Below are 27,844 nucleotides of genomic sequence, written 5' to 3' on the forward strand. Positions count from 1 at the left end.
TAAAACATCTTCCAATATTTGATGGAGCATTCATTAGTGCTGGAACCTTATTAGAGGAAACAGAAGACAAAGATGTGCTACAGTGGTTATACAAGGATGAAGAAGTTCAACAAAAGGTCAACAATGTAAGAATACCTATAGAAAAGTATGGAAAAGGATTTAACATTCTTAGAAGAATGGGATATACTGGAATAGGTCCTATAGGAAAAAGAAAACAAGGTATCTCAAAACCTATTCAACCTTATACTCAGCAGACCAATGACAAAACAAGCTTAGGGTATGGATAAGTCACTCTACCGGAAGATGCATCTTTTAGAGACAACAAGAGGAATATGAAAACAGACAAGAACAACTGGCAATTGAAAGGGAAGAAAAATCAACTAAGAAACAAGCACAAGCAAACACAAAATGGAAAAAGAAGAAAGCTTCAAATAAACAAGAAAAACAAACTAAAAACATCTCTCAAGCAGCATTAAATCTCAATCAAAACAAGAAAGAAGCTAATATAAGTTCAGGAGAACTCATAGAAAAGTTGACAAAACTCAATCTCAGTCCTGAAGAGGTTGAATATGAAAGAAGGAAAAGTATAGCTAGAAAAGTAGAAGAAATGCTATATGACCAAATCTGTAGATTGCAAGCTGCAAGTGATATAGATTCTAATGAATGGGAATGAGATTCCTATCACTCTGAAGAATTAGTTGAAGAAAAATGCTTTAAAGAAGATGTAGGAGTTGATTTGTTTCACACGTATGTAGGACAAACGTTAGGAACTAGTTCACTTGAATTAGAATCACATTTGGCTAACTTGGACTTAACCGAGGACAATCAGGAATTTCTTACACGAGGTCATTCTAACAAGAGTACCATTCTAGACATCGACATACATATTGAAAACTTTGATACATCTATCATGACCCTTGAAACCCTCGAAACATACCAATCTGAAGACCCTCTACCTCTAATCCACCCTGAGCTTATTGATTGGGAAAATGAAGGACATACTACCATTGATGCCTTTCCAAATGACCATGCCATATCTATATATCTTAACACAATCGAACTTGTAAGAACTCTCACCAAGAATGTCAGCAATGCATCTTCCAGTCAAGTGGGTGCCAAATCTCCTAGTCGCAAAAGTGACAATAAATAAAAGAATATCAAGTCTAATGCTGAAAACCATTTATTGGCAACATTAGATCATGAAAAAGTAAAAAGAAAGGACGCATCTAACAGTGAAAACCTCCTCGAGGCACCAAAAGATGGGAGATTTGACACTTTACCTAAGCACTATCAAGAAAGGTCATCCATTTTGATCAAACCAATAGAGGCAGTTAACATTGGCACAATGGAGCAACCAAAGATTCTTGATCCAATGACTTCTCTATCAGAAGAAGAAATGCAACAATATGTGGAATTCTTCAAATGACGGCAAATCAATTTTGCCTGGTCATATGTAGACATGCCAGGGTTAGATCCAGAGCTTATTATGCATCACCTAAATGTTATTCTAGGAGCCAAACCAGTCAAACAGAAGTTAAGGAAAATGCATCCGTATATTGCTCTTCTAGTCAAGGCAGAACTAAAGAAATTATTGGATGTCAGATTCATCAGACCTATAGCTTATCCTCAATGGATATCCAACATTGTTCCTATTTCAAAACCAAATAAAAGCATCAGAATATGCACAAACTTCAGAGATCTTAATAACGCATGTCCAAAGGATGACTTTCCTTTGCCTAACATCAACATCATTGTAGATTTAACTAGCTAGACACTCCATGTTTTCTCTAATGGATGGTTTCTCTGGATACAATTAGATCAAAATAGCACCCGAAGATCAAGAAAAGACAGCTTTCACATGTCCATGGGGTACTTTTTGTTGGAACGTCATGCCTTTTGGATTAAAGAATGCAGGTGCTACATATCAAAGAGCTATGACAACTATATTTCATGACATGATGCATACATTCATGGAAGACCATGTGGATGACATATTAGCTAAATCCTACAACAGAGAAGAACATATAAAGATATTGGAAAAGATCTTTGACAAGTTAGAAAAATACAAGCTACGACTAAACCCTAAGAAATGTTCCTTTGGTGTCACTTCAAGAAAGCTATTGGGATACATTGTTTCAGCTAGAGGTATAGAAGTAGATCCAGCTAAGGTAAAAGAAATCATGGAAATGGCATCTCCCAAGAATATTAGTCAATTAAGATCACTACAAGGAAGACTCCAGTCAATCATAAGATTTGTGGCTCAATTAGTAGATAAATGTCAACCATTCACACATCTATTACACAAACATGTTAATTTCAAATGGAACCATCAATGTGAAGAAGCATTCAACAAGATCAAGGCATATCTCATGCAACCACCTATTCTAATGTCACCAATTCTAGGAAAGCCATTATTACTCTATGTATCAACTACCAAAGCATCATTGGGAGTTTTGCTTGCACAACAGGATAAGGAAGGAAAAGAATGAGCCATATACTATATCAGCAGAACACTAGTGAGATATGAGATCAACTATTCATCAACAAAAAAAGAATGCTTGGCAGTAGTTTTTGCTCTCAAAAACTACAACACTATCTACTATCTCACTCCATCAAGTTGATAGCTAAAATTGATCCTCTAAAATATTTACTCAGTAAAGCAACATTGACAAGATGGCTAGCAAAATGGATCATGATTCTGAGTGAGTTTGATATTGAATATGTTGACAGAAAAGCTATCAAAGGACAAGTCATTGTAGATCAACTAGCAGAGGCACCACTTCAAGATGACCATCCTTTATAGATTGAATTTCTTGATGCTGATATCCTAATAGTTACAACAAAAGCATGGTAACTATACTTTGATGGTTCATATACGCAGCACGGATCAGGAATAGGCATTCTATTCATCACACCACAAGGTCATACCATCCCAAAAGCATATAAATTAAGCTTTCCATGCACCAATAATACCGCAGAGTATGAAGCTTTAGTTACAGGTATCAAAATGGTTGTAGAATGGAATATAACACAACTTCAAGTCTTTGGAGACTCTTAGCTCGTCATCAATCAAATCAATGATGACTATCAAACAAAGGACGAAAAGCTAATTCCTTATTAAAAAAATGGTGGATGATTTCAAGAAATACTTTGTAGAAATAACTTTTGAACAGATTCCAAGAAATGATAACAAAGTAGCAGACGCCATGGCTACACTTGGTTCTCTATTGCAGACACAAGAAAATCAATAGTGTTATGAATTCCTAGTAGAAGAGTTGTTTTATCCTGCTCATAATTGTCCTAATTCCCGAACCATCTATCAACTTATTAGACACGTTTCCTCCCACTATGGCCAAACTTACACATACCTAAAAGATAACATCTTACCTCCCGACTTATCAAAGAATCAAAAGAGAAACTTTATTTGCCAATCATCCCATTTTACTCTTGTCGTGGATACCCTATTTAAATGAGGTCTAGATGGTACTCTTTTAAGATGTCTTGAACAAGAAGAATTTGAGAAGGCCTTAGATGAAGTCCATAATGGCATTTTTGGCACTCATTCAAGTGGTCTTACCCTTTCAAAAAAACTCATACGCTTAGGCTATTATTGGTCGACTATGGAATGAGATTCTTTTCAGATAGCTAGAACATGTAAACAATGTCAGATCCATGGGAATTTGATCCATGCACCAGCACAAGAACTTCATGCTTCAGCAACATCTTGGCCTTTTTGCCAATGGGGTCTGGATCTAGTAGGAAAGATAAATCCTTCTTCATCTAATGGTCATAAACTCATCCTTGTAGCTACATAATATTTTACAAAATGGATTGAGGCAGTACCTCTCATCAATATCACAGGAAAACAAATTGCTACATTTATCTTGAATTACATCATCTATCACTATGGAATACCAATGACCATTATCACTGATAATGGGCAACCTTTCAAGAATTAGGATGTACAAGAGCTATGCGAGAATTTCAAAATCTAGGACAGATTCTCCACACCATACTATCCACAGGGAAATGGGCAGGCAGAAGCATCTAACAAAACTATTCTAAAAAATCCTCAAAAAGACAGTGAACCATGTTGGGAAAGATTGGCATATTCAATTGAACCCTACTCTCTGGGCCTACCACACCAATATCTGCACACTGATAGGTGCCACACCTTTCTCTCTTGTAAATGGATCAGAAGCCATATTGCCAATCGAAGTAGAGATACCCTCTCTACGTGTATCACTAAAAGGACTTATCCCAGATGAAGAACAACGAGTATCTAGACTACAAGAGTTAGAACTGATCCATGAACGAAGACAAAATGCCTTTGATCATCTAAAGCTATTTCTGTAAAGAATGTGCAGGAGCTATAATCATAAGGTTAAATCATGAATCTTTCAAGTTGGAGAACTAGTGCTAAAGGAAAATCCACACAACTAGGTAGATCGAGAAAAGAAAGGAAAGTTTGAACCAAACTGGTTAGGTCCATTTGTAGTCACAACGGTATTTGGATCAGGAGCATATCAGCTATCAACACAGAATGACAATCAACTTGAGGAACCTATCAACATCATGCATCTGAAAAAGTTTTATGTCTGAAAAATTAGAAAAAAATAAAAAACAGTGAAAAATCCAAAAACAAAAAAAAAAGTGAAAAAAGCAGAAAATCCAAAAAAAAATCAAATATGAGAAAAACTGCAATAAAAATAGATGGTGAAAACCTGGAAAACAAGCACTATCTATCGGCTGGCTCTTCCATCTATTAGTTCATGCATTTTTTTGCTTGCATCCATTCATTTTCCATCAGCACTGTCCATATCCATCATAAGCCTTTGTACATACTCAAGCATCGTAGCTACTCTCTCACCATGGTTTGGATCATTGGATAGCGACTTTGTTTCTAGGCTTGGCGCAAAATCCTACACTTAGCTGGAGGCAAAACTCTTGATCATTTTGAGCTTAATCAAATAGGTAGAACAAACAGTTAGACAACTCTTAACAAGCGAAAATTGAGACACATCCAACGTTGAACCGAGATCAAACTATCAATTATCAAGCTATCACGAAGTCACTCTAAGAACATCACACACTTTACAATGGATGATATATTTTGGATAATGATTTTAACATGATTGTTCAAATTTTCTATAATTGTTTTTTGCTATCATGATTTTTGAGTGACTCCAGGATGTCTTCGACTAGAGGAACAAGGAAGAAACGCGATATTTTTCTTGTCTACTGTCTGAAAATTAATCATTAATATGTGCAAATTTGTCTCGAGACATGATCATTGGAGTATCATTGAAGGCATTTCCAATTTGTGTATTGAAATGATTAATACTGCTTGTTTTACCCAAGCAACACTCAGGTCATCTCGGTTCAATTATACCTCGATGCTTGTGCTAACTTGCTATATCAAAATCCAAGAAAGAAGTGCTCAAGTCATCATGGTTTAATTATACCATCGATGTTTGCACTCACTTCCCACATTTCAAAAGGCTCAATGCTAACAAAAATACAAAATAATCTAGTGACTGGTCTGGTCATCGCATTGCATTTCATTTGCATTTAGCTTGCATTTCATTCTTGCATGGGATCCTACAAGCTCCTTTTATCCAAGGTTAAATCAATCGCAGTCATCACAAGTGTATACACAATTAGACAAATGTCTCATATCTCTCCAGATATTGTCGACCCGGCGAAAATCTTATCCTACTCTCTCAAAAGAATCAACATCACCATATCCAAATAATTTTGCAACTTGATATCAACAAACTATCAGTTCTTTATCTAATCAACCTTATCAAATCAAATCAATCAATCAAACCTAATCGATTCTATCATATCTTATACAAGATGTATCCTTCCTGAAACCAGACTGAATCTCGATCTTATCAATCTAATCAATCAATATTTATCAATCTTACCAATCTAAGCAATCAAGCTAATAAAAGAACTCACATTTTCATCAAAACACAGTTGCGGAGATCAAATCAAATCTATTAGGATATCAATTTCGCAAAAACTCCAAAGATCAATTATCTCAATTGATCTCCTGGGGGGGCATCATCGTACCGGAATTTAGCAATCAAGAGTTGGGGCATCCTATCGAACCAATATCATCATCAAAATGAGATTATTCTTTGAATCAACGCGTCATTACACCTCGCTTCAAAGAGGGGCAAAATGTATACACCTAAAAATGGTCTGAAGATAATTAATTGAATAAGCAATTATTTAATTAATCCTCCTCCCCAATTTAATTGAATTCATCAACAATTTTATTAAATTCCCCTTTCCATCTACTTATTAATAAATATAAGGATATATTTAATAGGTTCATTTCAATAATCCCCTTTGATTAATTAATTCCCTCCATCCAAATTCATTTCTTCTAAATCCCTAATTAATTAAAAAAAATCAAATTCATGAGTTGTTGAGATTAATTAGCCTTTTCCCATTATTTGAATTTTTAAATTCAAATTCTCCTAACCTAACCTCTTCTAAACCTAACCCATCCTAACCACCATGTCCCCTTTCATCCAACCTCTTCTAGAAGCTTTGTGACACTTGTTACTAAGTGTTCCCTTTCATCTAACCTCTTCTAGAAGCCTCTTGACACTTGTCACCATAGAGATGATAGATGTTCCCTTTAATCCAACCCCTTTGCCAACCTCCTCCAATTTAACCATTGATATCTTTAGATCAAATATCAACCGTTGATTCATGCCACATCATCCCTAGCCTTGGGAAATCCTATAAATAGACCTCATTTTGGAGCACAAAGGGTCCCAATTTCATATCATTTTTTCATCCTGATTGATTCATCTCATTTGCATTCAAGCATTGTTACTATAAGCATCTAGCTTCTAGTTTATCATTCAAGCATTGTTACCATGTTCAATTTCTAGCTTAATTGCATCTTCATTCTAGCCTATTTTCTAGAATTATCATGAAATCATGTAGCTTAATCATGCTATCATTGCTAGATCATGCATCTTCATCATTTAAATCCTTCATCTAAGTGTAGTCAAGTCACTAGAATTTGCATATTAAGATCTGAGAGCAAAATTCATACTCGCATTTACTAGGAGGTGATAGATCGCTTAGTTATGGTTTTATCTTTCTTTGATTTAAATACATTAACTATGCTTGTAATGATCTATTGAGTGTTTTGTGTTTGCAAGAACAGGTGCACTTCACAGGCATGGCAATAATAGTTTAAAACTTGTGTCTTGTTACCAATTTAAGTGACTAAATCACTATTGGTTAAGTGTTCTATCAATTTTTCTATTTTGTAAATCAAATCTCGCTCATCCAATTGAATCAGCCAATGCAGTTGTGAACATAGATCCAAATACCTATCACAAACATCTCTATGAAATTAAATCATCCAACTCTTCATGAAACGCCTGTACCAGTTGTCAGAATTCAACTCTATCTCAGTTTACCGGTTGAGATCCTAATTAGCGGTTCTCTGTAAAAATGCCTTTTGGACCAGTTAACCCTTACTGGTTGGCTTCTAAGACTTAGATGACATCAAAAACATTATTGCCATCAATGACAACACAAAATTTATTCATCAAACATGAATCTCAGTCTCTTCATCACAATCACTAACTAATCATATACTGGTTGCATAGCAACAACAATCTTTACCGATTCAGTCAAATGCCAACAATAAGACCTAAATTTGTAGGAAAGAGAAGGAGTAGGGACCTAGTGCCCCTATCCACTAGGATTAGGGTTCCTAATGCCATAGTCTATGTGGTTTAATGTGAAAATTGACTAGACGGAAGATTGGAAGCTCCTGAGTTTATTTTGAGTCAGGTTCCCCTTTGCATCCCCTTTCCAATTTTGGTTTTTTTCTTTGATTATCAATTTTGTATTTATTTTTTTATGTTGTTTATTTCCAATTTGGTACCTTCTAGCCTAGTTCTTTGCATCTATCATTTCCAATCAAACATAACACAAAAGGAGAACAATCAAAACCATTTAGTGCCCAGCTCTTCCATGGGTTTATAGTTGGGCCTACTGGTTGTTCTCCAATTTAATTGGTGGGATTTAGTTTGATTCTTAGATTGCATGTTTGTTGAAAATTTTCAAATTGATTGTCAATATTCACCAATCGGTCAACAAAAACCCTAGTTAGTGATTCATTCACATCATGAGTATTAAGAAAAGAATGAGGATAAATGATGTCATTTGTAGGATTGGAAGAAACACCAACATCCTTGTGGAATAAGTTATCCAAATTAGGCTCCATCTCCTCGGTAATTAAACCTTGGGAAGCCTTAATTCTACAACTTGTTCTCACAGGGATATTATAGGTTGGACTAATAGTAGTAAAACTCATGCACTAAGGAAGGGAAATTGGAAATTTGAAATTTGAAATTTGAGATTTGAAATTTGAACGTTGAAACTAATTAAACAATGCAAATTTTGGGTAAAAATGATTGTTCAATTAATTAAACAAATTGATTGGTGATTTTAAAAATAAAGAACATGCAACCCACTAGTAAATTTAAAATTAAAAAATTAGGGTTTTGTGAAAATAATCTCTTAACTTTTAAAATTAATTTGAAATTGGATCTAGAATTGCAATTTTGAATTTGACTTTGAATTAGATTTAAAATAATTAATCCAAAATTTGAACAACCCACAAGTTCAATTTTAGATTTAAAAATTAGGGTTTTAAAATTAACCTTTAAATTTTTTAAATTTGATTGGAAATTAAACTTGTAAGTGAAAATTTGAACTATGAAATGAAATTGCTCAGATCTAAAATAAATAATCCAAATTAAGCAATTCATAAGCTCAATTTTAAATTTAAAAATTAGGGTTTTATTGAATTAAACCTTTAGATTTTTTAAATTCACTTGGAAATCAAACTTGTAAGTAAAAATTTGAATTTTAAATTGCATACACACTCAGATCGGAGAACATAAATCAGAATTAAAGGTTTAAGGAGTCAGGTTCACCAAAATGTAATGGGTGGAAAATTAAGGTTTCCACGATGAGAGGGATGAAAACCACTAATTTGACATTACATTCAAAAGAGGGGTGAGTCCAATAGATTCAATCACAAATTATTTTTGATAAGGACCGAATACTAATTGGATTCAAGTGGATGTGAATTTGTTTACCCTTTTTTATAAGTTGAAATGTTGAAATTAGGGGAAAGTGTTGAAAATAAAGGTAAATATGTGGAAACGATGAGCTACAGTCATCAAATTGAGGCACACACCTGGATCTAAGAAGTATATACAAATTCAAACCTAATCTCTGAAAAAGCTCCAAAAATGTCAAGATCAGAGTGCCTATCACTCTGGTCCTCCTAAATTTTTGCATGCCAAAGAGGGATGATTCATCTCTGCAAATAATGCCTATTTTGAAGATCACAGCTTCGTACCTATTTTGTACACACAAAAAGAAAGGGAAATAGGATGGAAATAGGGGCTTTCCTAAGTCAAACTACAATTTTGGAATTAACCATGAAATGAAGATAAAAGATAATTGAATTGTTGTAAATGAAGATTTTCCTTTTGAGGGAGATGTTGAATAATGATTGAAAAACCAAATGATATACCTCCTTGTGAAGTTTTGTTTGTCTCCACATAGGATTAGGGTTTCATGAAGTCTTTGATAAAATAGGATGTGAATGTTCATTTCCATGCTTGAATCTTGACTTTGTTGTTGCTCAAAGACTTGAAGGAAGACTGATTTCCTGCTCAATTGATTGAATTCTTGATCTCATGTGTGTATAATGTATGCTTGTTGTTGGCCTCTATATCAAAATGAGAGAGGAAAGCCTCCTTTTATACTTTCCCATCTATAAACTGATTAATTTTTTGACATGAGCCGACATAGAGCTAGGAATCCTACTCATTTTTTAAATAGGGAAAAGGGTTTGAAAGGGTCCCAAAATATGGAGGACTAGAGCATGGCACTTTGGTCCTAATTAGGACCAAGGCATGGTGCTCTAGTCCTACCCCATTTTGGGGCTAGGACAAGGTGCCTAGCTAATGCAAAATTCAAAAATATAGTGATACTTGAGTGATATAAGAATAATTGGGTCTTAATCGGGCCTAAGGGTGCAAACGCTAAAGTAGCTGGACCCAATGAGGTCAAAAATGTACAAGGGTGCAATTTTAGGACACTACAGGACGTGCTTGGCAAAAGATCATTGAGAACATTCTGAGTTATGCATGAAAGGGGATAATCCTTGTCTGTTGATGCAAGGGATACTCAAGTCTTCTTGGTCTCATTATACCTTGATGCTTGTATTTACTTGCTAAATCAAAAATCCATGTAAGAATACTCAAGTCATCCTAGTTAACTATACCTAGATGCTTGTATCTTCTTACAACATTTTAAAAGATCAATGATGAATAAAAGCACTACAATAATATGTCAAAAAGATGACAAATCATTTAGGATAGGTTTTGTAGTTCATTCCATTATAAGCCTTTTATCATCCATTCATTACCTAGTTATCCTTTAATCATGATATATGATCAATGATTGTCAAATTTTTGATTGAGTATACTTGGACAAACAAAAACATTTGCACTAGCCTTATCATTTAGAGTCTATTAGTTTCATTTATTTTAGATATTTTCATCACTTTTATTGTCTCATCATTACTATTTAGAATTCATTACATTTAACATTTAGGTTCACTTAGGTTCATTTGTTATAATCCATTGTTACTATTATTAATCATCATATTCCTAAATTCATTCACAATAGGATTTTATATAGTACATCATTAAAGGTCCATTTCATCATATAGTTATCTCATATCACATATGTATATACCATTACTACATAACATTTTACCATTATAACATCATTGCATGATATAAGTATTATAAGCATACATAGAAAAAATTATAAGCATCTCATTAAACATAATAAAATATCATGAACATCATATAGATAATAAGTACCATACATTTAACATCATCATAGATATCCATGCATCCAACATCATCATCATAGTAATATGTAAAGAATCAGGACATCATTATCTCATAGATCAATATATATAAAATCATGATAGAAATGAATCTAAGTAATGCATACAAGTATCATCATCATAATAGCGCACATAGAAATCAAATAATCATGTAGAGAGTCCATCAATGTATGTTTGCATACCATCATAAAATGTCCAAGTATACAGTGATATCAAAAATAATCAAAATATATAGCCCAATATGATAGAATAACATGTGAATCAAGTCTCAATTGTCTCAAGAGGCACTCCCTCCTGATGATGCTAGTCTTTTATGCCCTGCACCTATCCCACCAGATGGTCTTGCCCCTAGATCTAGATCTCTATGGAAGTCCCATGACACCCCTTCTCTCTATCTATGCTTGTTTAGAAGGTCGTTGGGAGGAAGGGACGTAACTACCTTCTCTCTAGATAGGAGAAACAACATCATAATATAAGTGTCACCAGTAAACAATCTCCTTCCCAACCTATACCATATCCTTGATAGTATCATTAAGGAGTCCTTGGGTCCCAACCTACTAGATATTCTTGAGTGTACTCTCAGCTCGATCATAGTGCTCAATAGAAGTATCCTGCTCTATAGTGATAGCCCTAACTTTCTCTCTAGTTATATCTAGCTCTAATGTTAGAGCTTGAATTTGTGCCTGTAGCTATACAATCTAAGCTCTCAAAGTGAGAGTATCATCCTTTGGCTACTGAATTTGTGGCTCCTATGCATGTGGTTTCTCTATCTAATATGATTGTGGCTACTCTACCTATTGTACCCTTACTACCCTCCACCTAATCAATGGAACATCATCCTCTAAATCTTCCTTATAACCCCCATAGCCACCTATGCCACCAATATCTTGTGCAATTCTCAAGGGATCCACACCTCCTCCTCTACCTTCATCTCCTTCCATCTCTCCCTCCTCCTCTACCTTCATCTCCTTCCATCTCTCCCTCCTCCTCTACCTCCATCATGATTGTCAGCTCTCTCTCCATCTCTCCATCTCTCCCTCTGGCCCTACCTCCATCCCAGCCACCCATCCCCAATATCAAACCTCTCATCCTAGTTACAAATGGTTCTCCATGAAACCACACCCTACCCCTCCATCTCCCTCTACTACCATCGTCGCCACCCTCCCATCACCACTTGGTGAAATCCATCATTGCCTCCTCCTCTATCGTGGTCCAGCCTCCTCATCCTCATTTCCAAAACTGGATGGTTGCTCCACAAAATCTATCAATCTAGGGAATGGATTCTTAGAAAAATATCTAGCATAATCCACTGTCATCCCAAAATCTAATATATGTGGTCATAGGTTGCATGCCTGATGAGGCATAGCTATGAACTTTGCATAGGAAATATCAAAAGAAATTGAAGGGTCCCAATCTTCTCTGTCCTTGTATGTCCATGCATATAAGGCCATACCCTTTGGCATCCCCTGGATGTGACCAATCTGTCTATGCACCCGGCCAATCAATTATCATTCGATCACATATGGAGTACGTCCAATCAAATATCATCTATGAAACACAACTAGTAGCTCCCTCGCATCATCAAACCATGGCCCATAGTCTACATATGGTCTCCAGATAACCATATCAATAGTGTCCAACACATACCTCTAGTACTCAAGTTTCACATTCCTGGGCTGGGAAACTAGACCTCAATAACAATAACTATACAGCTGAACATTGCCCCATAAATGATCATATAATGGTTAAGTCACAACAATGTGATCCCAATACCAAATCTGTAATAAAGTAACTCTAGAAGATAAACTCTTCATGCCATCATAGACAACCTGGTGTAGATCATGGTATAAATAAACGAGCATACACACTCCCCAAGCATATCAAGTTTTGTGCTCCATCATATCCTCTAAAATACGGCCCCATCCAACCGACAGCCCATGTGATCTACTCTCTAGACAGATGAACCCTCCAATCAAACTTGCTAAAACTAAGGGAAATGGCTTATAGTAAAGCATCATGTCATCCCATCGAACCTCAAAACCAATGATACCCCCATCCTCAAATAATCTCTAGAGATTTGTTGTCCCACCCATCTCATGGTGGTCATACTGTAACAACTCACCAATAATGGGAATCCTAAGAAATCTATGAACATCCTCTAATGTAACACTCATCTCACTGATGGGTAGGTGGAAGGTGATGTGCTCACTATTCGTGTTGTACTCACTATACCATCTCTCTACAAGAGCCATCAATAACTTCCTATTTACCCTAATATTGAACATATATAGAAAGTGTCTCAAACCACAAGAATCTATGTGCACAACTATTGCAACATCTAAATCATGTATCAAGTGTCTCATCCTAGGAACTTTCTCCTAAGACTATAGGACATCTAAATCCTCCTAAAAGACAAATGTTCTCTAAGTCAATCATCAACTATGGTTGCATTTATCCTAAACATCGGGGAACATAGTTTCCTATCCTATCAAATCTCTAGAGACTAAATCGGTCTCTCTGAGCTCCTATGAATTGAAAAGAATCAATCATGACATCAACTTATCAACTAATCAAACTTCCTACTTCTATGTGTATTGTCGTAAGTTATACTCCTTTAATTAATGAGTTCAATTTCACACTCTCCTAGAACTTATATTAATATATCACTCCTCTATGCATTATGGGACCTTTTCTTGCATTAAATTAATATTTAGTTCAAGATTATGAGTCCTATATTAATTTATTACATCAATAGGTTTCTATTTGGGCCCTTATTTTAAGTGTGCCCTTTTTTCTATTTCATTTTAAGCTTATATGGGTCCTACGTCATTTTAAAGTTCAATGCACTTTCTTCCCCACTTAAATATTGTCATTTTCCATATAAATTATAGTTTTGGTAGTAGGTACCTATTATCTCGTGACCTTAAAAATCCTTGAGCCTATTTTGTCAAGACACTAGCAATCACTAAACAATGTACAATGCTTTTTGGCTAAAATTTCAGGAGGATAATATGTCGATCTAGGCATTTCTAGATTTATATTTGTATACACATAAAAATGGATATGATTAATTAAATAAATATTTATTTTTATTTAATGATTATTCTTCTATCAAATAAATAAATTGAAAATTTTATTTATTTTGATTCATTGACTCCTATTCTTCTATGTCAATTTATTAATTAAATATTAATTATTTAATTAATTATCTTCATCATTCTTCTAAAAGTTTTCTTGATTAAATAATTCTAAATTATTTAATTAAATCTTAATTCCACATCATTCTCTTCTAAAACATCATCATCAAGCCAACTAATCTTGCCATATCATCATTATGTGGCTAAATAAATTAATTTTTCCTAATATTTAAATTGTCACATTTAATCCTCAATGTCTAAGTCCTAGTCAAGAGGAGGAAGAAATCCAGTTGTCCTCCTAATCCCTATATTCTTTCCACTACTCCTACATTCTTGGAGGAGGTTTTGTCCACCTCACCCTAGTCAACATCCACTTGTCCTGCATTTTCCTAAATCATCTCCAACCATCCTATATTCTTGGGTTTTCATCTTTGGTCAAGGTGAGCATATTGTCACTTGGACTCTTCTCCCACCTTTTTCTCCATCTTGCATGTGTAGGAGGAACATCTCTCTCCTTTCTCTCTCACATTCTAACCAAACATCCATAGTCATTTATTTGTCAAGATTTACTCTCAATCGTTGATCCTTGCCATGTAGGATTTTGTTCATTCAAAGTCTATATAAGATGCATTTCTCTAGCAATTAGAGACGAGACATTATCAAGAAATCAGGTTAGCTTAGAGAAATCATAGAGAATTTTAGCAATAATAGTTTTCCTTTGTCTTAGCATTGGTTTAACATAAATTTATATAGTTTCATATTATATCGAACCAATCCATATAGCTTGCATTTAGCATTAAAATACCACTATATGTTCATCTTTTTCATCTTGAAAATAAAAATCAGTGCAATCTAAGAGCAACCACATCAGCAAGCAAGATCAAAGGATGATAGGACACAATGGGACATTATAGTGAAGGTTTATTGGTTTAAGTTTACTTGTTCTAATTAGCTTCTTGCTCTTGTCTCATTGTTAATTTGGAATTTTCTATAGGAATTCTAGAGTTTGTGGTAGCTTAGCTTAGTCTTGCAATTATTTCATTTTTCTAGGTTACAATATTCAATGCAAAAAAATGATTATTTTAATTCAGCCAAAAGTTTAATTTACCTTGAGAACCCTATATAAGGCATCACTCCTAATTCATTACATCATTATTATTATCTTATCACTCCAATTCAAGACCAGATTTGAGTTCAATAGGAAACAAGCTACAACAAGGCATCTTCAATTATGTTTTCATGATGACTTTATGATAGATTTTATAATGATTTATCATGTTATTGCATCAACACATGGAGGACTTATCTTAGTTCAGCATTGCATCATCAATTGAGGGTATAATTATTTCAATTAAGCATTTCAATTTGAAAGAATTGCATTTCATATTTCTATTTCTTATTGATTATTGTTGTAGGGTTGATTTCAACCTAGGTTTTGACTGAGGAAAGCCCCTATATAGCGCAAGACCATCTTTCTATCCTTTTGTGTAGATCTAGGCTCAGAAATAGGTCGCAGGTTCAAATCGCAGATACAAGAGTATAGTATAGACTAAGATAGAAATAATAAGACCTAGTTTCGTAGGAAAGAGAAGGAGTAGGGCACCCAGTACCCCTATCCACTAGGACTGGGGTGCCTAATGCCATAGTGTAGGTGAAAATTTATTAGACGAAAGATTGGAAGCTGCTGAGTTTAGTTTGAGTCTGGTTCCCCTTTGCATCCCCTTTCCAAATTTGGTTTGTTTCTTTGATTATCAATTTTGTATTTATGTGTTTATGTTGTTTATTTCCAATTTTGTACCTTTTAGCCTAGTTCTTTGCATCTATCATTTCCAATAAAACATAACGCAAAAGGAGAACAATCAAAACCATGAAGTGCCCATCTCTTCCATGGGTTTATAGTTGGGCCTATTGGTTGTTCTCCAATTTAATTGGTGGGATTCGGTTTGATTTTTAGTTTGCATGTTTAGGCTAGTGAACCCTATTTTTCCCACATTCCACCATGTTTAAGGACAAAAGAGGAACTTTGTGAGATTTCAACATATGTGTATGTCTCTAATTTAATCCACCTTGAATAATTATGAATTGCAATACATGATTGTCTTTGGACAACCATAAATATCTTAACAATAAATAATGCCTCCACTTATTTATAGCATAGCATTAAACTCTTAAAAACATGTTACTCCAACACCTTCAAATATTAAAACTCGCATTCAACTTCCATAGATGCCCATAAAAACTCATTCGTATCATACCTCATTACCTTTGTAATAGGTACACGAATCCCACTAGATTTTTTTATGAACTTCTAATATAATCTTGTCAAAAAATGAAAACTTAGCATACTTCAAAATCATTAGTTGGTGATGACCATTAAAGGATAGATCTAATATTCTTAGGATCCATCTATGGACAATAATGCATAAACACAAACAAAAGATTCAAATAATAATATTCAAACCTTTATTCCATCTCTAATCACTACCTCAAATTGAGAGACTAATACACCCAAGATCAAAAACTATGACAAGTCTCTCACAAAAGCCTATTTTTCACATAAAGTGTGGATGTACTCAATATTTGTTATGAGAGATATGATGTTTGTTGCTCAAATTGATAGATCATGTTTTACCACTCTTTTTTTAAGAATGAGTATCATGTAAAGATCTATTTATAGATTAGAGGGATGGTTGATCAAGGGCTAAGATTGATTGGAGATATCAATGGATGGGGTTTCTTAAGAGGATTAGATCCATGGGATACCTCCAAGTGGTACTATTAATCCCGATAATGGGTAATACACCAAATTTAAAGGGCAGCTTGGGAAATTCCACAAGCGTGGGACTAAATATGACCTATGGAGCAACCTCTGGGATTTTAGAAGCTGGCTCTTCATTATTTAGAAAGGGGGTTTGGAAAAAGAGAAGGATGATAAATGTCCAAAATAAAAGACCTTAGGGAATGGGGACCTTGATGAATGTAGAGATTTTTCTAGTGGGCCTTAGATGCTCTGCAAGCAACATGATACAAGGTTATCTAATTTTTTGATGGGAGCAATACACCACAAACCCTTCATTATTGAGAAGAGAACAAAATTTACTAATTAACTCAGACATAAGCCATAACTTTCATATACTCCTATGGGAAGAACCTGTAAAGGACAAACAAAATTGATAACCCAACTTCTCTAAAAGGATTCATCTTTTTATATCCTGAAGAAACAAATGCAATCTAGAATCCCAAATACACATACATGATCCATACTTTATAAATAGAGGAACTAGAAAGAGAGCATCCATTAATAAAATAATCATAGATTCATAAATAGCATAGAATATTATTTGTCGTGCCTATAAAGTAGGGTACCTACAGCTGCAACACAAACACTCAATAGGTCATTACAATCATGGTTAGCAAATTAAAAGCAAATGAAAGATAAACTATGATAAAGTGACCTATCACCTCTTAAGAGAGATGCGAGTATGGATTTGCTCTCAGATCTGGATAGGGAATCCCAGTGACTTGACTACACCTATACGGAGGATTTGAAATGATAATGATATGCAAGCTAGATGAGATTGATTATGCTAGATTGATCCAAGAGTATAATTAAGATAATTATATGCATGATTAAGCTATTATGATGATGCAATTAAGCTAGAAAAGAGATTGATTAAGCTACATGATTCAACAATTATGCTAGAAAATGATCAAATTATACTAGACCTAAGATGCAATTGCCTATAGTAACAATGCTCAAATGATATTCTAGAATGGATATGCCTATAGTAATAATACCTAAATTGATATGAGATGGGATCCTTTGTGCTCCAAAATGGGGGATATTTATACAATTTCCAAGGCCAGGGGTGAGGTGGCAGGAATCAACGGTTAAGATTGAGTCTAAAGATATCAAGGGTGAAATTGGAGGATGTTGGAGGGAGGGACACTTGTCATCTCTGTGGTGACAAGTATCAAGGAACCTTGCTCATAAGAGGGAAAGTGTCCAAGGGTGGACACATGTGGCCAAAGTGCCATGTGTCTCAAGGGGAGAATATCCACACCATAGGAGGTAAGGATAAGGAGGTTAGGATGTGCAAGATAGGATAGGGTTAGTTAAACCCAAGGCTAGGTAGAATGGGTTATATTAGAGGGATGGTTAAGTTAGGTGGTTAGAAGTTAGGAGTCATGTGGGTAATTTGAATTTAAAAATTCAAATAATAGGAAAAGGCTAATTAACTTTCAACAACTCATAAATTGATTTGTTTTAATTAATTAGGGGATTAGAATAAATGAATTAAATGGGGGGAGGATTAATTAATTTGGATTAATTAATCAAAGGGGATCATTAAAATGAACCTATTAAATAAATCCTTAGATTTATTAATAAGTAGATGAAAGATATTTAATCAAATTGCTAATGAATTCAATTAAATTAGGAAGGGGAATTAACTAAATAATTGCTTATTTAATTAATTATCTTCATATCATTTTTAGGTGTATACATTTTGCCCCTCTTTGAAGCGAGGTGTGATGACGCGTTGATTCAAATAATAATCTCATTTTGATGATTATATTGGTTTGATAGGATGCCCCAAACATTGGTTGATAAATTGCAGTACGATGATGCCCCCTGGGAGATCAATTGAGATAATTTACCTTCAGAGTGTTTGGATGGTTGCGAAATTGATGTCCCGATTAGAAATGATTTGATTCCTGCAACATTGATTAATGAAAGTGCGGGTTCTTTGATCATGATGATGTGATTCTTGATGGTTGATAGAGCTTGATAGAATTCGACACAATTGATTATATTGATAAGACCAAGATTTAGTCTGGTTTCAAGAATGACACCTCCTGTATAAGACAAAGATGATCAAAAGTGTCTAGTTTCAAGAACGTTATATCTTGTATAAAACTTGATTATAACATCTAGTTCCAGGAAAGATACATCCTATAGAAGACATGATAGAATAGATCAGATGTGATCGATTGATAGAATTGATAAGGTTGATTGGATAAAGAATTGACATTTTGTTGATATCAGGTTGGAGGAAGATTCAAATATGTTGATGTTGGTTCTATTGAGGGGGTAACATAAGATTTGTGCTGGGTCGACAATATCTGGAGAGAGATGAGTCATTATTCTAATTGTATATACACTTATGATGATGCTTTGATGATTCCTGCGATAGATTTAACCTTGGATAAGATGAGCTTGTGGGATCCCATGCAAGAATAAAATGAAAGCTAAATGCAAATGAAATGCAAAGGTACGATCAGACCAGTCACTGGGTTATTGTGTTTTGTCATCATTGAGCTTTTTAAAATGTGGGAAATGAGTGCAAACATCGATGGTATAATTAAACCATGATGACCTAAGAACTTCTTTCCTGGATTTTGATAGTGCAAGTTAGCACAAGCATCGAGGTATAATTCAACCATGATGACCTGAGTGTTGCTTGTGTAAAATAGGCAGTATTAACCATTTCTATATGCAAATCAAAAATTTCTTCAATGATACTCCGATGATCATGTCTTGAGACAAATTTGCCCATCTTAATGATTAATTTACAAACAACAGACAAGAAAAATATCATGTTTTTTTCCTTGTTCCTCTAGTCAGAGACCTCATGGAGTAACTCGGAAATCATTATAGAGAAAATGAAGATAGAAAAGTTGAACCAAAGTGTCAAAAACATTATCCAAAAGATCGGTCATTGAAAAATGTGAGATGTACTTAGACTGACATGTGATAGTTTGATGGTGTACACTTTGATCTCATGTTCAACGTTGGATGTGTCTCAGTTTTTGCTTGACAAGAGCTGCCTAACTATTGTTCTTCCTATTTGATTAAGCTCAAAATGATCAAAAATTTTGCCCCCAGCTAGGTGCAGGATTTTGCCCCAAGCCTAGAAACAAAGTCATTATGATATACCCAATTATCCAAACCATGGTGAGAAATCAGTTGTGATGTCTGCATATATACAAAGGCTTTTATTATGGATATGAACAACACTAATGGAAAATTAATGTAAGCAGAAGGATGCATGAACCAATAGATGGAAGGGCTAGCCAAAAGATAGTGCCTGTTTGCCAGGTTTTCACCATCTATTTTTATTGCACTTTTTCTCATATTTGATTTTTTTTTGTTTATTTCCACTGTTTTGGGATTTTTTTGCTTTTTCACTATTTTTTGGATTTTTATGCCTTTTCACTGTTTTTGGATTTTTCTTCTTTTTCAGACATAAAACTTCTTCAGATGCATGATATTGATGGGTTCTTCGAGCTAATCCCCATCCTGTGTTGATAGCTGATATGCTCCTCACCCAAATACTGTCGTGACCACAAACGAACCTAACCAGCTTGGTTCAAACTTCCCTTTCTTTTCTCGATCTGCTTGGTTGTGTGGATTTTCTTTTAGTACTAGTTACACAACTTGAAATGCTCTCAGTTTGACATTGTGATTGTAACTGTGACACATTCTTTGCTAATATACCTTTAAATGATCAAAGGCATTTTGTCTCCATTCATGAATCAATTCTAACTCTTGCAATCTAGATACTCGTTGTTCTTCATCTCGGATAAGACCTTTTAAGGATACTCATAGAGAAGGTATCTCTACTTCTATTGGTAGTATTTATTTTGATCCTTAGACAAGAGAGAAAGATGTGGCACCTGTTGGTGTGCAGATACTAGTATGGTAGGCCCATAGAGTAGGTTTCAGTTGAATATGCCAATCTCTGCCAGCATCATTCACTGTCTTTTTGAGGATTTTCAAAAGAATTTTGTTTGATGCTTCTGCTTGCCCATTCCCTTGTGGATAGTAGGGTGTGGATAGTAGGGTTTGGCTCTTGGACATCCTGATTCTTGAACAGTGGCCCATTATCAGTGATAATGGTCATGGGTATTCCATAGTGAGAGATGATGTAGTTCAAGATAAATGCAACAATTTGTTTTCCTATGATATTGATGAGAAGCATGGCCTCAATCCATTTTCTGAAATATTTTGTAGCTACAAGGATGAATTTGTGACCATTGGATGAAGAAGGATTTATCTTTCCTACTAGATCAAGACCCCATTGACAGAAAGGCCAAGATGTTGCCAAATAATGAAGGTCTTGTGCGGGTGCATTAATTAAATTTCCATGGATATGACATTGTTTGCATGTTTTAGCTATTTGAAAAGAATCGCGTTCCATAGTTGGCCAATAATAGCCCAAGCATATGAGTTTTTTTGAAAGGGTAAGACCACTTGAATGAGTTCCACAAATGCCATTATGGACTTCATTTAAGGCCTTCTCATATTTACTTGCTCAAGACATCTTAAAAGAGTATCGTCCAGACCTCATTTAAAAAGGGTATCCATGACGAGAGTATAATGATACTTGCGTAGCATCGTAAATTGTACGCACTCGCTAAAGCAGTACAATTTCACACCTAGTTTAGCACCCGCCTTGGCTCATTTTGCATTTTGCATTGCATTTCCCCTTTAGCACTTAATTAATCAAATTAATTAGGTCTAAGGTCCTATTTCATCATCTTCCACATTATAAAGTTGGGCCCTTTCATTAAAGTGTGCCCCTTTCATTTTATTCCTCCAATACATCATTTAATCAAAAACCCTAATTAGGTCCTATTTTGAACTTAGGGGCTTGATTTCGAGGGTCAAAACATCTCAAAATCAGCTGTAACTTTGAGATTCTCTCTAAAATCATCATATCCGACAGCCCTGAAAATTTGGTGAAAAGTTGTCGGGACCATGGCGCCCGGAGAGGACCATGGCGCCCGGAGTGCACATGGTCCCGGACATTTTTCCCAAAATTTTAGGAGCATGATCCAATCATAAAATAAAGCTTAACCCCAAGAAATTGGCGGGAGATTCAATCTCTAGGTCGGCCAAAAGTTGAAATTAAGACCTAGGGTTTCATATATAAGAGCTCTCTTTCTTCATTTGAAAGGATCCAGGAATTTTGGTTTCAAGGACCTTCTATGCAGCGAAAGAGCAGATCTTTGAAGACTTCAACAACATTCAACATCTATCCATCAAGCATATATCAATTTCATTCATTCATTTAGGGCTTTGAAGACATTGAAGAGCAATAGGGGATTACCGACTGAAGATTGGCTGTACCCCTCCCTTGGGGTTGGGTATGATTTCATGTTGTTTTCATGTCTTTGCATAAGCTTCATTACATCATTTGTATTCATGCTTTAGATCACTTTGCATCTTGATTTGGATCATTTACATTATCATTTACAAGCAATTAGGGTTTACTTTCTAGGTTGCTCTAGTTTGCTTACTTTCATTTTAGGATCTTGCACACACACAAGGTCTGCACACACACTACTTTTACAATACAACCTGGCTATTCATGGAGGTGGAAATCACCAAAGTGGGGGTTTGACTAAGGCAAAACCCTATATAGCGGCCCACCATACCTTTTCAGATATAAGTGCAGGTTTCGGGATTCGGACGACGCCGCAAATTGCAGATCCGACGGAAGCAGACGGAAACTGAACTTCACACCAAATTCCAGCCTAGAAAGCTAGGACAGGGGCGTGGGGCGCCCTGGTCCTGCTAGGACAGGGGCCCTGGGTGCCCTGGTCCCTGGGATAGGGGCGCTGGGCGCCCTGGTCCTTCTGTCAGACAGCAAGTTTCAGCATTTTGACAGCTTTTCAGGTTGCAAAATAGCAGTTTCCGGAGCAATTTCAGGGGCAGAATCAGGACAGTGGCGCCCGCGCCCTCGTCCCGAACATTTTCACTCAGATTTTGACTCCAGGTACGTATTTGTATTCTTGTCTTGTCCTTGTGTTTACAGCTTTCCATTGTTTAAGTTCAATTCTTCAATCTTGTTATTAGTTCATACTTGCACTTTGGGGTTAGGAATTGAACTTGCATCATTTTATCTTTCAATTACAACAAAGGAATAGAAATCCTAATAGGTATCCTGTGGCTCTCTCTTCCACAAAAGGGAGTAGCCAATTATGTGATACCTCTAGGCTCTTTCGTATTCCACAAATGTGTGATTGAAAGTGAGATTAGGGCATGTTTGCTTAGTGTCACTTTTTCCCCCACACATTTTGGTGAACCCGACGTGAATTCCAATCTTCTCTAATTCTGATTTATGTTTTCAAATTTGAGTGTTTATACTATTTCAAATTCAAATTTATATTTACAAGTTTTAATTTCTTGCAAGATTCAAAAATCTAGAGGAAATTTTTGCTAAAACCCTAATTTTTCAATTCAAAGTTGAACTTGTGGATAGCTTAATTGGGATCAATAATTTCAAATCTGATTTAGGAACTCATTTGAATCATAAATTTCATTTTCTAAATCTACATTCTAAGTGCTTGCATTGGTTAAAATTGAACATTTCCTCCTATTTTGCATGTGTTATCACTTGAAAGAGGAAAATTGTTGTCATGATGCATTCATTTCATAGATGTGATAATGGGTTAGCTTCCCTTGTTTCAATTTTTCCTTCTCCTAAAGAACCTCCCCCCATCTATAACAACATTTTAGTGCCTAAAAGAGTTGCCATCAATCCCTTTGAGACTCTCCCATGCTCTAAGGATGAAGACTTTAAGAGTGATCTTGGCAATTCTCCTAAAATGTGCCCTTCCTATTTAGCTATCCTAGAGGAAGAGAATGATATCATAAACACCTTTCTTAATGTTACTTCACCTTCCCTACATGATGCCTATCTAAGTGAAAAATTATTGATGGACATTGACTTATTTTCTCCTAAATTTGGTCCTTCCAATGGGGGCATGTTAGTGCAACAAGAGGTTATGAACACTTCTTTCAAAGATCTCCTTCCTAAGCATGAATATTTGGAGAAATATGTTCATGTTCCTCCTAAAAAACACTCCCTTCATGAGGATCCTTTTGTGCAAGAAGATGACATTATCCCTACATTTCCTAGTGATGGCATTTCCTTTTCCAACAAAATTCCCACTAGAGATGATGAATTAATGATAAATGCTTACCCTTCTCCTAAAGTTTGTCTTACCCATAAGCATCCCTTAGAGAAAGAAGATGAAATAATAAGTAATTTCCTTAATTCTCTCTCCCCTAAAGATCATATTGAACATATTTTGAGGAAAGAGGATGAGTTTAACGCATCTATTGATTCTCTCCCTCCTAAGGATGAGGAATTAATAAGCAATGTTATCTCCTCTCCCGAAATTGACAATACTTCAAACATTCCTTTCAACAACTTCACTATTTGGGATGAACCATTAGAAGAAGGTATAGATTATTCTCTACCCCTAGCCAAAGGGGATGAAATAAAGATTGAAAACTCCCTTGATAGTTTCTCACCTTCCTTGAATCTCAATTATTCTCCCTCTAAAAATAAAGCATCTCCCTCTCCTCAACTTGGTTCTACTCATAAGGATACCCTAGTTCAAAGCCAGATGGTTAACATCTCTTTCAAAGATCTCCCTCTTAAAAGTGAGACTTTAGAGAGTAATGTTGATTCTTCTCCTAGAGAGTTTATTCCCCATGTAGATCCTTTGATGATAGAGGATGATATGACCTTTCCTAGTATTACTTTTCCTACTAGAACATCAATGCCTACCCCTTGTCTCTCTCCTAAAATTGATTTAATCCATGATGAGATTTTAGTGCAAGAGAAGACTATCAATAATTCTTCCAACACTTTTGTTCATTCCTCTAAACCATCCTCAATCAATTTGATACATGTGAATGAAACACCTAACAAACCTCTCTTCATTGTCCAAGGTGCTTGTCCTTCTCAAAATTCTCAACCTTTAAATAAGCCTATCTTAGTGGTTCAAGGTGGTTATGCTAATGATTCTTTTTGCACTCCTAAGAACCTATTATTACTGTGCAAGGAGGTTATTCTACTAAGAGCCCTTATGAGTATGCTAAGCAACTGACTAGAGAGAGTTATCATGCGGTTTCCCATACCTATAATACAAGAAATAATAGGCAGCCTAATCCTCCTCCAGTTATCCCAACTTCACTTCCTCCTTCCCAACCTATTCTTCCTCAAGCTCCTCGTATTTCACAAGTTCTTGGTAAGGAATATGATCTCATAGAACAACTTAAAACTACCCCTGCTAAGATATCCCTTTGGGATTTGATCCAAACTTCTTCCGCTCATCATGGAATGTTACAAGATGCCTTGAAAGATTTAAATGTTCCTCCACCTAATACATCTAGTAATATAGTGTCTTTGGTTAACTCTATGATGAATCCTAAAGCTCAAATTGTGTTCACTCAAGATGAGTTGCCTACTAGTGAAATTCAACATCAATATGATCCCTTGATGATTGTGGTTATCATAAATGACACTGCTATAAGACGAACACTGGTAGATAATGGTTCTGGCCTTAATGTGTGTAGCATTAATCTATTGCATAAGATGAATGTGGATACATCCCTTATTGAGCCTGACTCTCGTCCCATTCGAGGCTTTGATAATGTGGCTAAGTCTTCATTAGGTATTATCACCTTACCCATCACAGTGGGACCTGTTACTTTGCCTACTCCTATCCATGTTATGTCAGGAAATCTAACATACAACTTGTTATTAGGGAGACCTTGGATTCACAGTATGCAAGCTGTCCCCTCTACATTGCATAGACAAGTTAAATTTATTTATAATAATAAGACATATACCTTGATAGGTGATACTAATTTTCAAGCTTGTTTGCAAACATCTACTTCCAAAGGGAGTTCTTCTAAGCCTTCCTCTTCTAGTGATGACTTGTTAAACAAGATACCTATGGATGAATCATCACCCTCTAATAATCAAAATTCTTTAGATGAGTCTGAAGTTCCCGAAGAAGATTCTTCTCAACTTGAATCTACACATGAAAAGGCTTTTGATCCTGAGAAGGTTCTCGCAGAAGACGATTGGGGATCTCTTGACTTTAATCCCACCTTTGTAGGTGAGTATAGGGTTCCTCCTAAAGAGCTTAAAGTTAAAAAGAAGGAAGAAACTAGAGATCAATCAGTCTTACCTGAACCTATGAGCAATAATTTTGTGGCCGCTTCTCAAACTTCTTCTCCTCACACCTCTAATTTTGAAGAATTTGATTCTTTGTCTTATGAAAAACATCCTTCTCTTTCTGAAATGGCTAATCGTTATGGTCGTGGTTTTCATATTTTGGCTAAGAGTGGCTATAGTGGAAATGGTTGTGGCGCAAATGAACAAGGAATTAAAGTTCCTTTAGAACATAACATGCATAAATATTCATTTGGACTTGGATATAATCTTTCTAAGCCCACCAAAGAATCTAAAAGACCATCTCTCAATATGAATGCTATATTTAGTAGTGATGATGATCTCACTTCAACTAAATCATATTCTACTTCTATCAACTCTCATTCCCCTCATAAGGAAATCTTGGCGATGAACAAATCTCTTTATGACTCCCCTCAAATTTCTAAATCCACTTATGAATCTTTATCTCCTATTCATCATAAAGTCCTTTCCTCCAAGGATAAGGCTCTAATAAATTACACTCATCCTTCTTCTAAGATTTCTTGTGACTTTTCTTCCTCAATTTTTATCATTTTATACATGTTTTTGATCTCACTTATAGTTGAGCATTTAGCATGTCATATTCAAATACCTAATTCAATCTATCATGTCTTTAAATAACATTAATGGCTATTATGTTGCTCATCATTATGTGACATTGGTAGCTCATTTACTGGGGGCTCATTGTCATTCATGATGGTACAATTTCAAGTGCAATCATATTTTTGAAGCAACATAATAGCCTAATTTTTCTATGTTATCCCTTGTTCCTATGGGGTAATAATGTGGAAATATTGATCATCTTTTCTTTAGAATCCTCTTTTCCTAGATATGGGAGAAGATGTGTATTCTCTTTCTTACCTTACCCACTTCTTGTGAGGAGCATTTTACATACACTAATGTCTTGCTTGCATGAACTCATGTGAGTATGTAGTACATTTTTCTTATGTCTAAATCTCTCCCTAGAAGATTGTATAAGTCCTTCTCATTGTCCTTATCCTTGAGAGGCAATGATCTTTCCTTATTTTTATCTAAGGATCCACTTTTTCCTATTTCGTGGATGGTGTGAACTTTATTACTTGATGTTATTCCTTGTATGCATTTGTTGTTGTTTGTTCAAGGATTCTCTCTTATAAGGGGTGTAAGTCCTTGACTACAACCTCTTTTGCACTTGGTAAAATACATCCACAATGAATTCACTCTCCCAATTGTGTTAAAAAAAGCATCATCCTTCATTAAGAATCACTTTCACCTCACAAAAGAAGGAAGTATTGCATTCTTATTCTCTTCTTTGTCTTATTCTAGAAGATGTTATATTTGTCTAAGACAATTCCTCTCAAGGATAGGTGTCTTTTGTACAAAGATCTCTTCTCCTCTAAGGATCTCCTTTATGCATACTACAAGATATCCCTTTTCAACTATCTTATCCTGGCTTAAAGAGTAAAAAAAAAACTCTCTTGCTTGGATCTATGACATTGTTGCATTTTTGGGGTATCTTGTTTTGTGATGAAGGTAGGTATCCTTGTTCTATTTTGCTTATGACATAAACATTACACTTTTTGAGCAATGGGTCATTCTCGGAACCAAAGCACAGACTCTTAGAGCAAGATGTCTCCATTTTTCTTTTATGCAAGGTGATTATTCTCGGAACCAGAGCACAGACTCTTAGAGCGAGATGTCACGCTTTTGTACTATACATATAC

Source organism: Cryptomeria japonica, chromosome 10 (genome assembly GCF_030272615.1).
Source record: "Cryptomeria japonica chromosome 10, Sugi_1.0, whole genome shotgun sequence".
Lineage (NCBI taxonomy): Eukaryota > Viridiplantae > Streptophyta > Pinopsida > Cupressales > Cupressaceae > Cryptomeria > Cryptomeria japonica.